Source organism: Sminthopsis crassicaudata, chromosome 4, assembly GCF_048593235.1.
Source record: "Sminthopsis crassicaudata isolate SCR6 chromosome 4, ASM4859323v1, whole genome shotgun sequence".
Classification (NCBI taxonomy): Eukaryota; Metazoa; Chordata; class Mammalia; order Dasyuromorphia; family Dasyuridae; genus Sminthopsis; species Sminthopsis crassicaudata.
The window spans coordinates 354,373,513-354,385,072 of NC_133620.1; positions in this window are offsets into that span (position 1 = coordinate 354,373,513).

Genomic DNA, 11,560 nt, shown 5'->3' on the forward strand with positions numbered 1-11,560 from the left:
TTGTCCCCGGTCAGTTGTCCCCAGTCAGTGTTCTCCAGGCTGAAAGGCCAGCTGAGAATCCAAACTGTGAAGCCTAGAGAAAACAGATCTCGGGAACAGATTAAAAGTGGGGTGTCATCCAGGGTGGAGATGGTGACATTCAGGAGAATGGGGCCTTTAGCAAGAAATGCATCAGGTCCCTTCTGTGGGCTGCTTGTCTGATGGCCCATCTAATTATCAAAGAGAAATAGGAGAAAATGCTGAGAGAAAAAGATCATTTGTAGCCTAGCTCTTTCACCCTTAATTTCCAGGAAAGCTAATTTCTCCTGGGTTTGGGATTAATGGGTGTGGAGCAGAAGCCAGGGGAGGTAAGAAGCCTTGATATCTAGTAGATTTAATGAACCACTGCTCTTCTGTAAGGCAGGGTCCAGAGATGGGCATATCCCCAGTTGTCAGAGCTGCAGATCAAGATAAGAATGCAATTTAAGCTCTTGGAAATGTTGGAAAAACTGCTCTTTTCTTGAAGAGAGTTAGTTATTCAATAAGCAAAAATCCTGAATCTTTTCCTTCCTAGTTTCCCCACTCTTTATGGAGGAGGGGTGAAAAGTATCAGCATAGCCTACCCAACTTACCGGCCCCTGGGGTGTTTGGGCTGTCCTGAGATAAAAGGGAAACAGGGCCAGACCTCAAATTCCTACCAGGGAGCAGGACGCTGGGGGACCAGGTCAACCCTTGTGGTGTTCTGTGGTGGTGAGAAGGCAGTTCTTCCTGCTGGAATTTCCTGAAACAGCAATAGTCAAACAGTTTTATACAGCAATAGTCAAACAGGTTTATACAGCAATAGTTAAACAGGTTTATACAGCAATAGTTAAAAGTTTTTCTCATACAGAACAATAGTCAAACAGTTTTATGCAAGTTCCCCAGTTTTAAGGAGTCTTAAAAACAAACAAACAAACAAAAAAAAACAGATCAATTAATTTGAAAGCACTCAGAGCCTTCTCTGCAGAAGAGAAATCCCACGTGACCCCTCCCTACTCTGTTAGAAGAGGCAGAGGGAGGGGAAGGCAGCTAGCTATGAGGTACTTAAAGCAGAGAATAGTGAGTCGAAGACAAAAGACCCTAATTGGAGATAAGTGACTCCTGAAGCAAGTTGGGAGTTGGCGATTAGAGAGAGAGAATTCAGGTGTTAATTTAGCCATTCTCTAAAAGGCAGCTTGAGGGAGAATCTATTCTTATTCTATATCCCTGGCTTCCTGGATTGAAGCCAGAGAAGTTCAGTCAAGAAAGAGACAGTTTAAGACTGAGGCAGTAAAAAAAGAACCGTTCCACACCAGAACAGAGGAAGATTCTAGCAAGGTGCCCAAATTAAAGTAGTTAAGGGGTGTTTTTTAAAAAATAATTTCAATCTCTTAATTCTCCTCCCGCTGCAGTCAGGAGGAGAGAAAGATAAAAGAAACTATTTTCACTCTCTTAACAATTAATTTGCCTGGATTCAGAATTTAGTTCCCCAGCCAAAATTACAAAGATGTCCTTTCTAAAATGACAGCGTGGCCAAAGCTGCATTTCAGAAAAGAAGCCCTTAATTATTGACATAGGGGGCATAGAATGCCAATGCTTGAGAAATACAGAGTGCCCTAGGAGCTAAAAGTTCTGGACCAAGAGAAAAGTCAGGAGTTCCCACCTGCAAGGTTATCGAGACAGAGAAAGGCTTGGTTTTAGAGAGCAGGTAAATATGCCCTGAGGCTTAGAAAGAAAATGGGCAGTTTTAAAATCTTATATCCAGTCTAGAGAGCATGGAAATCGAGTCCCATTTTAAAAGGTATGGGACAAGCTAGTGCTCTGAGAGTTCTGGAAGCCTTGGCTCCTTTAAGAGCTAGGTAGAAGCTATGAGAGGGACATATAGAGTTGTGGCAGAGCACCTTTTAAAAGTGAATAGGAGACTTTTCTAGAGATCTTGAAAAGAAAGTTCACCCCGATCCATTGACCGTCTCCTCGTGGCTACAGCCTGGACACTACAGTAAAGTCCGAGAGGGCTCAAACACAGATATCTCCCCCAGAAGAGATCAAGGAGACTGCCGGCCTGGGACTTGAGAGGGTTGGCCACATGGTGGGGGGAAGGGGGAAGAAGAGACACTCTGAGGGCAGGCTTTTCTGGCAAGATAAAGGGATTAGAAATGCTTTGGAAAAGCAGCCTGTAGTGACAGTGAGAAGAAAAGAGAAGTAGTCTCCATGGGAGACTTTGCTCGCGCCCCAAACCTGGTCTGGCTGCTGGCTGTTTTAGAGATAGAATGAGACGATGGTAGGAACACAGATATTTTTCCCAGAAGCTGCTTGAAACTGCTAAGGACAAAAATTGGTTCTGAGAGACCTGAAAAGGTTAAGGTTAGTTTTCGGGGTAACAATTTTTGGGGTCCCCATATGGGCCACCAACTAATGAGGGAAAGAAAAGGGGGAACCCCATTTCTCGGCACATAGATAATCCCATGAGGCGCAGTGTCCCCTGTAAAATGAATTTACAGGCCCGAAAACCTAGATTGATAAATAAAAGGTTTATTGAAGTAATTTAGAAGTAAAGTTCAGTTAGACACCAGGGCCAGAGGTGGCCGCTGGGCGGGCAGGAACCCTTATATGGCTGGAAGGATACCATGTGTTGGCTGGGAGGGCTCCTGCTAAGAGGGCTCCGGCTCACCTCTTTTATACCCAAAAGATGATGGGCGCTACCCCTAAGTTCTGAGCGGGCTTTTCAGTTAGCTCAGATCAGGTGAGGGCTGGGGGGAAGCTGAGTTGAGGGTGGGGTCTGGGCCCAGATATTCAAAGGGTGCCTTTGACCAGGATTTGTGAATCAAGGTCAGCCATGGGTTGGGCAATTAGAAAGGAATCTTAAAGGGACTTCACCCCCCATCATGTATAGAATAATTACATAAATTATAGAATAATTTTATATATTTATATATGGAATAATTATATATAATTTATGAAATATACATAATTATATATATATATATATACATAAAATGGCTATCAGTAGATACAGAGTTCACTCTCTCTGTGTCACTCTCACACTGTTTTCTCTCCCTCTCCCCCTCTCCACCCACACATACCCGCACACACCCTTACCTATTTGTGTGAAATGGTAGCTATTTCTAAATGGGGGTAGGGAAGAAGAAAAATAATTTTACATGACATTTTTGAAGTGCATTTGAAAGGAATAGCAAGTTGTGCACAGTAGATTTGCAGTTTCATGTGCAAATCATCTTTTTAAATTTGAATTATGTAATGGATTTTCTTGTTTTATTTCATAAATTAAAAATAAAATTTAATAATTAAAAAAAAGAAATGTGATAATTAGAATAAAAAGGGGGGAAAGGAAACTGGATTCAAGATTAATATGGGCAAGATTTCACTACAGAATTGTAAATAAATAATTGTACTTTGAAGAAATAGCATATTATGTCACTGCTGCTGCCAAAATGTCAATTGCTTTTTCCTACTGGAACATATTGAAAAGCTTTCTGATAGCTTTGGCTTTTGTTGTGAAAGTTTTTAGGAAAAAATATGATAGGAAGCCCCATAAACTTATTTATTGTTTTGTACTCTTAAACAAAAATTATTTTTCCACCTTTAAGTGATGTTAATAGTGTTTGTACTCTGAGTAATGAAGCATCATGTGGTAACTAGAAACTTAAAGCATTATTTGACACATTCTTTGTGATTACAGCAGGACTTCCTAGTAGTAAACTGTAATAGAATTCAGCCTTCGTTGCTTTTGACCACAAAACACAAATCTTAGCTTGATATTTAATTGACTAACTAGGGAGTATATTTTTAAAATTTGCTTTATATTCTCACAGCTCCCCCTCTAGATTATAGTTTTTGCTATTCCTGAAATAACAAGTTTGTTCTCTGGACTTATTTGAAGGGAGTATGTCATATGAGAAGACTACTTTCTTTTGTATTAACCCTGAAGTCTGTAATATAATGCAATCAAGTTAAACTTTAATATGAGGTCTGTTGTTTTTGTTCACTCTGCCTTTTCTTTTTTCTTTTTTTTTTTTTTTGCTCTCTCAAGCAAGTCTTTCTTCTCATTCTTCTTGGAGCTGTCAAGTATATTTTGCATTCTCCTCGTTTTGGTTTGTCCCCCATGTTGCCAAACCAGCCTTCCCTACAAGCAGAGTGTTGAAATTAGGTTTCACTAGGAATTGTTTCACTATTTTCTCACTCATAAGTAACTGGATAGAGACAATATGAATCTGTATTGTTAAAGGCCACACAGGTACAGTGTGTTTAGGGAGTGATTTTTGGAAGTAATTTACAATTTTATAGTTAGGCGACAGTTTGACATTGAAATTATCCTTTTCCTAACTACAAATGAATAAAAGTGGTTTTTTTTTTGTTTTGTTTTGTTTTTTTTTTTTGTTTTTGTTTTTTTATCTTTACTCTTCAAAGAAGTAGAAAGGATGAATAATTTATTTATAGGCAAAGAAAGGGAAGGAAAGGACTATTCAAAAAACTAAGACCAGACCTGTAATTTCATTGGGTTTCAGTGCGGAAACTCCCTCCCACAAACAGACCTGCACTCCATCTGTGACACTGAAAATTGTTTTGGGCACTTAGAGGTTAATTGACTTGCCCTTTCTTTTGCCTCTCAGGTGAATCTGTGGCTCAGGTTCAGAACTTTCCAGGTCACTATTTTCTGGTTCTGGTTGGTTTCAACTCCACAACATTATGCCCTTGGGCTGAGTACCTCTTGGTCATTAAGTCCCCATCTCCCCTTTCAGCTCTCTCCTGTGTTTTGCCTTCCTCCTCCTAAGTTTCTTCTAGACAGGTTGTCCACTGCATTGGGATGATTTTTGTCATGTCACTGGCCTTCAATGACTCTGGAAGAGAGAGAGAGGTTGATGACTTTGTGCATTTCTATTCCACTTAAAACCAATTCATTCAAAATTCAAGGCATCACTCTATGATATCATTGGTCTTCTTCTAAAGGAAAGACAAACAACATATCATAACTTGATTAGCCATTGCCCCATTGATAGATACTCTTGAGTTTCTACTTTGTCATGAAGTGAAATCTGAACCAGATCTTCCTAACTCTAAGCATAGGACTCTCCTACTCTATACTGCCTCTCTGTTTGTAATAGGTACTTATTACTTTAATTGAATGGAGGGCATAATCTTCAGTGTGTCTCCCCCTCTCATTTTGAGTGTATTTTAATAATAGATTCCATGCAAAGGAGATATTTCCATTTAGAAAGGATACTAGTGGAGTACCAGACCTAAAACTCTTATTATAAAGCAGCAATTGTCAAAAACATATGTACTGGCTAAGAAATAAGAGTGGTGGATCAATGGAATTGGTTAGATACACATGATACAATAACCAGTGACTATGGTAATCTAGTATTTGATAAATCCCCAAACTCCAGCTTCTGGCATAAGAAATCACTATTTTAAAAAATTGCTGGGAAAACTGGAAAATATGTCGAAACTGGGCATAGACCTGTTGCATCTCACACCCCATATAAAAATAAGGTCAAGATAGATACATGATTTAGGGGTAAAGAGTGATACTAGGAGCCAGTGATAGTTTGTCTGTCAGATTTTTGGAGAAGGGAGAAATTTCTAGCCAAAGAACTAGAGAACATTATGAAATGCAAAATGGACAACTTTGATTATATAAAGTTAAAAAGTTTTTGCACAAAACCAATATAGCCAAGATTAAAAGAGAAGCAAAAAGTTGGGAAAAAATTTTTACAGCCAGTGTTTCTGACAAAGACCTCATTTCTAAAATATGTAAAGAACTGAGTCAAACTCATAAGAATATGTCATTCCCCAATTGATAAATGATGAGAGGATATGAACAATTTTCAGATAAAGAAATTAAGGAGGGGCAGCTAGGTGGCGCAGTGGATAGAGCACCGGCCCTGAATTCAGGAGGACCGAAGTTCAAATCTGGTCTCAGACACTTAACACTTCCTAGCTGTGTGACCCTGGGCAAGTCACTTAACCCCAGCCTTGGGGGAAAAAAAATCTATTTGAGGGGATGTGGAAAAACTAGGACACTAATGCATTATTGATGGACTTATGAAATGATCCAACCATTCTGGAGAGCAATTTGGAACTATTCCCAAAGGGTTATAAAACTGTGCATACTTTGATCCAGCAGTGCTACTACTAGGTCTGTATTTCAAAAAAGTCAAGGAGGGAAAAGACATGTGGAAAAAATGCTTGTAGCAGTTCTTTTTGCAGTAGCAAAGAATTGGAAAATAAGGAGTTACGCAGCAATTGAGGAATGGCTGAATAAGTTATGGTGTATGAAAGTAATAGAATATTATTGTTCATAAAAATGATAAATAAGCTGATTTTAGAAATCTGGAAAGATTTACATGAAATGATGCTGAGTGAAACAAGCAGAACCAAGAAAACATTGTACACAGCAACAACAAGACTGTGTGATGATCAACTGTGATAGACTTGGTTCTTCTCAGTGGCTCAATGATCCAAGGCAATCCCAATAAACTTTGGATGGAAAATGCCATCTGCATCCAGAGAGAGAATATGGAGACTGAATGTAAATCAATACTATGTTCACTTTTTTTCTTTTTCTTCTGTTTTTTTTCTCTTGTGGTTTCCCCCTTTTGTTCTGATTTTTTTTCTCCCAATATGATTCATAAAGAAAATATATTAAAAAAAGAATATACATATATAACAAAATGATGGGTTTTTTTTACATATAACTAGGGAAAATAAAAAAGAGTGCTAGTGCAAAGGGCGGCATAAATGGAAATGTAAACTTGTGAAGATTTTTTTCCAAGCAAAAATTTGAAATTTTAAGGCTTTTTTTCTTTAGTAAAAATTTAGATAAAAATACTGAAGAGCCATATGACTTGCCATGTCAAATAACTGAAATTATCTTGAGATCATCTTTTCCAAGAGTTGTGTTTAAGGCTGTAGGTCAGGGTGAGTTGATACTGCTTATGTCCTTGATCCTCAGCTCTCTTTCTTTTTTTCATTTTAAAATAATTTAACAATTATGTGTTGTCATGAAGTCATTTCAGTCTCTTCATGACCGAATTTAGGGTCTTCTTGCCCAGAGTCATAGAGTGAGAAATATCTGAGGTCAGATTTGAATTCACCTTCCTGATTTTAGGTCTTTTATCCACTGTGTCTTATAGTTGCCCCTATATATACATATACATACATACATGTACATATACATATCTTTCACTGTATCTTCCCAAAGACTGCTGCTTGCCTTCCCCATTTCTCAACTTCTGCTCCCCCCAAGCCTCCCTTATAATAATTATATTCCAACTATAACAATTATAATCCAACAAAACTGATCAACAACAAATGTATACCTCTTTCCATACTTCACATCTACCACCCATTTGCTGAGTGAAAGCTGGTTTGCTTAGCTACCAGACTTTAAATTCAGTTTTATAGGATGGAGAGGGAGTTCTGAAGCCTTTCATTCCCCCCCCCCCCTTCTTTTTAACCACCAGGTGTCTTAGTTGAGTAAAGTTGGAAAAGGAAAAATTACTTGATTTAATTTGACAAGAGTTGTTTTCAAGGGAAGTGATTTATTCCAGTTCCCATTTCATCAGGAGGCCCTTCCACTAAGAGGCTACCTATTTGAGCCAGAAGTTATGAAAATAATGCTACTTTAACTTTGCCTTGAAGAGTTGATCCAGACAGCAGGGGGCATCATCAGCTAGCATTCAAGTTACAGATGGAAACCAGACAGCCTCAGGATACCCATGATCACCATTATTGTTCAATATTATATTAGAGATGTTAATAATAAAAGCAATAAAAGAAGAAAAAGAAATTGAAGGAATTAAATGACAAGATGATATTGCAAAATCCAATAGATTCACTAAAAATTAGTTGAAACAATAATTTTAGCAAAATATGCCCACATAAATCATCAGTATTTCTATATGTTACCAACAAAGCCTGGCAAGAAATGTAAGATTGTAAGAGATATTTAATTTAAAATAACCATTAACATTTTATATTTAAAATTCTTGAGAGTATACCTGCCAAGATAAACCCAGGAACTATATGCATATAATTACAAAACACTTTCCATACAAATAAATTCAGATCTAAATAACTAGAGAAATGTTAACTGTTCATGGGTAGACTGAATCAATATAATAAAAATGACAATTTTATTGTAAATTGCTTGTTCAGTGCCATCCCAATTAAATTAAAATTTTAGTTTTTTAATTTAAACTAAAATAATAATTTTATTAATCTAAAAAAAAAAAAAAAACCAATTCATCTGGAAGAACAAAAGATTAAGTGTATCCAAAGAATTAAAAAAAAAATGTAAAGGAAGAAGGTACTAGATTTTGAACTGGTAATTAATAAGGTAGTAATTGTCAAAATGCCTGGTCCGGGCTTCAAAATAGAATGGAGGATTAGTGTAATAGAGAAAATATAGAATACAAAGTAATAAATAACTATAGTAACCTCCTATTTGGTGAACATAAAGATCTAAACTTTGGGGATAAGAACTCATTATTTAGTAAAAATTTCTGGGAAAATTAGAAAGTTTCTGGCAGAAACTAAATATAGAATCTCTTATGCCATTTACCAAAATAAAGTCAAAATGATAAATTATCTAAATATAAAAAAGAGATATCATAAATAAATTACAGGATCATAGAAAATATTACCTATAGTCACATTTGTTGGTGAGAAAAATTTATGAATAAATGAGAGATAGAGAGCATTGTGGGATATAAAATGGATAATTTCAATTACATTAAATTGAAAAGTTGTTGTACAAATAAGATCAAAGTTACCAAGATTTGGAAGGAAAGCAGAAAATTGTGAAAAAATTCTTGGATTTGCCTCATATCTCATATATATAGAAAATCAAATTTATAATGAGTTATTCCCCAATTGCTATGAACAAGTAGTTTTTGAAAGAAGAAATCAGAGTTATATTATAATCATATGAAAATTTATTCTAAATCATTATTATTTAGATAAATGAAAATTAAAACAATTTTGAGATATCATCTCATCCTACCAGATTGGCTAAAATGAAAGACATGACAATTAATAAATTCTGGAGAGGATATGGAAAAATTGGGACAGTAATATACTGTTGATGAAACTGTGAACTGATACAACCATTTTGGAGAGCAATTTGGAGTTATCCCAAATGAATTATAAAACAACATATGACTTTGGACCTAGCAGTATCATTGTTAGTTCTGTTTTGCAGGGTGATCAGGGAAAAAGGAAAATAATCTCTAATGTTATTTAAAGCAGCTCTCCCTGTGGCAGCAAAGAATTGGAAATTACCTAAGGAATGGTTGAATTAGTTGTGGTTTATGATTGTGATGAACTACAGTGCTATAAGAAATGATGAACAGGTTGCTTTTAGAAAAATATGGAAAGATTTGCCAGAAATAAAGCATAGTGAAGCAAGCAGAACCGAGAAAACATTGTATACAGCAAGAGTAATATTGTTCAAATACTAACCAAATAACTAAGGTATTCTGAGTAATATTCCTATCAGCTAAGATGAAGAAAAATGTTATCCACCTCCAGAGAAAGAACTGATATGTGGAAATATGTATTATATGGTTCCACAGATAGTTCTGTATTACATGTTGTCTTTCTGTAACGTGAGATTGGGAGGGAAGGAGGGAAACAAATTAGAACTCAAAATATAACAGAAATAAAAACAAAAAAAAGAGAAAATGTTCCATGATCCTTTGGCTATAGTGGCAAAACAGATGGTCACGTTTCTTCTTTAATGTCATTTGCACTGATTAAACTGGATCAGTTTCTGACATCGTCATTTTATGGGAAGTTAGTTGTAATTTTATGGGAAGTTAGTTGGCAACCTAGTCTCATACACATCTGTTCTAATGGCCATTGTAGTCTGGCAATATCACTTCCCTGTTTAAGGAATTACACTAACTCCCTGTTGACTCTGGGATCAAATAGACTCCTCGACAGGGCTTGTATAACTTGGCTACAATCTAGCTGCTCAGTTTTTATTTTGTTTCTGTTTTCTCTGCCAAGGAGAATAACTTTGGCACTGGAAATTACAGGACAAAAATGACTAAAAGGGAGTTGATAACCAAGCTAGGTAAGGAAATAGAAGAAACCACTATTGCCCTTGATGAATTCAAGTGTAGATGGCCCAGATGAACTATATCCTCAGATATTGAAGAAGTAGCAAGTGTGATTGCTGAGCCACTATCAGTAATATTAGGAAGATCTTGGGAAACTGAAAGCTTGGAGGTGAGTAAATATCTTGATTTTCAGAAAGAGAGATGAGAACAGGGTCTGTAAACTGTGGGGTTGATTTTGATTCCTGGAATAATTCTAGATGTGGGATTAGACACTATTACAGTTAAAAGGAGACTGAACTGGCTGACAATTCAAAGAACCATTTGAATGGTGGCAAGAAGTCACTAGGGAAATTCCCCTAGGCTCTGTGCTTGTGTCACTGGCTATCTACTGGAAGTGTTAGGGATAGGGTTCAGTATCCAGTTGAGAAGAGAAAAAGAGAATAGGGCAATGAATGGGGATGAAAAATGGAGCACAAGAAGGGGAATTGAAATCCCATTTGTGGGTGCCTTCCATGTGTCCAGGAATGGCTTCTAGGGTAACCTGAGGAGAGATAAGTGAAACCTTGATGGGCTACTAATACCTCGTTTTCTTTTAGGGAATATTAAAAAAAAATATTATGTTTATAAGGAACAGAGTCAAATTTACCAAAAAATAAGATTTGTAAATGGTCTATGGATATGAACAGGTGGTTTTGGAAATAAGAAATCAAAGTTATATATAGTCATATGAAAAAATCCTCTAAATCTTAGTCACAAGAGAAGTGCAAATTAAAACAACTTAGGACTACCACCTCATATTGGTTATCAGATTGGCTAACCTGATAGAAAAGGAAAATTACAAATACTAGAAGGGGTTTGGGAAAATAGGGAGACTAATGCATTGTTAGTGGAATTGTGAACTGGTCCAACCATTCTAGAGTGCAATTTGGAACTATGCCCAATGGGTTATAAAACTTTGACCAACAATATCATATTTAGGTCTCTTTCAAGGAAAAGGATATATAAGTACAGAAATATTTGTAGTAGCTTTTTTGTGGTGACAAAGATTAGGAAACTAAGAAGTGCTCATCATTTGAAGAAGTGAGAAGAGAAACAGTTTGTGATATATGCCCTGATGGAATATTATTGTGCTATAACAAATGACAAGTAGGATGTTTTCATAAAAACCTGGGAAGACAGATAAGTGAAATGAAAAGAATCAGGAGATCATTATCACAGCAATATTGTGAAGATGATCTACTGTAAAAGACTCGGCTACTCTGATCAATACTATGATCCAAGGCAATTTTGAAGAAATCATGATGAAAAATGCTATTTACCTGCAGAGAGAAAACTGATGAATTCCAAGTGCAGAATGAAGTATAATTTTTTCACTTATTTTTCTTGCTTTTTGTGACATGGGCTAATATGGAAATATGGTTTGCATTATTTCAGACATATAATTGATATCATTGCTTGTCTTCTCAGTGGGTGGC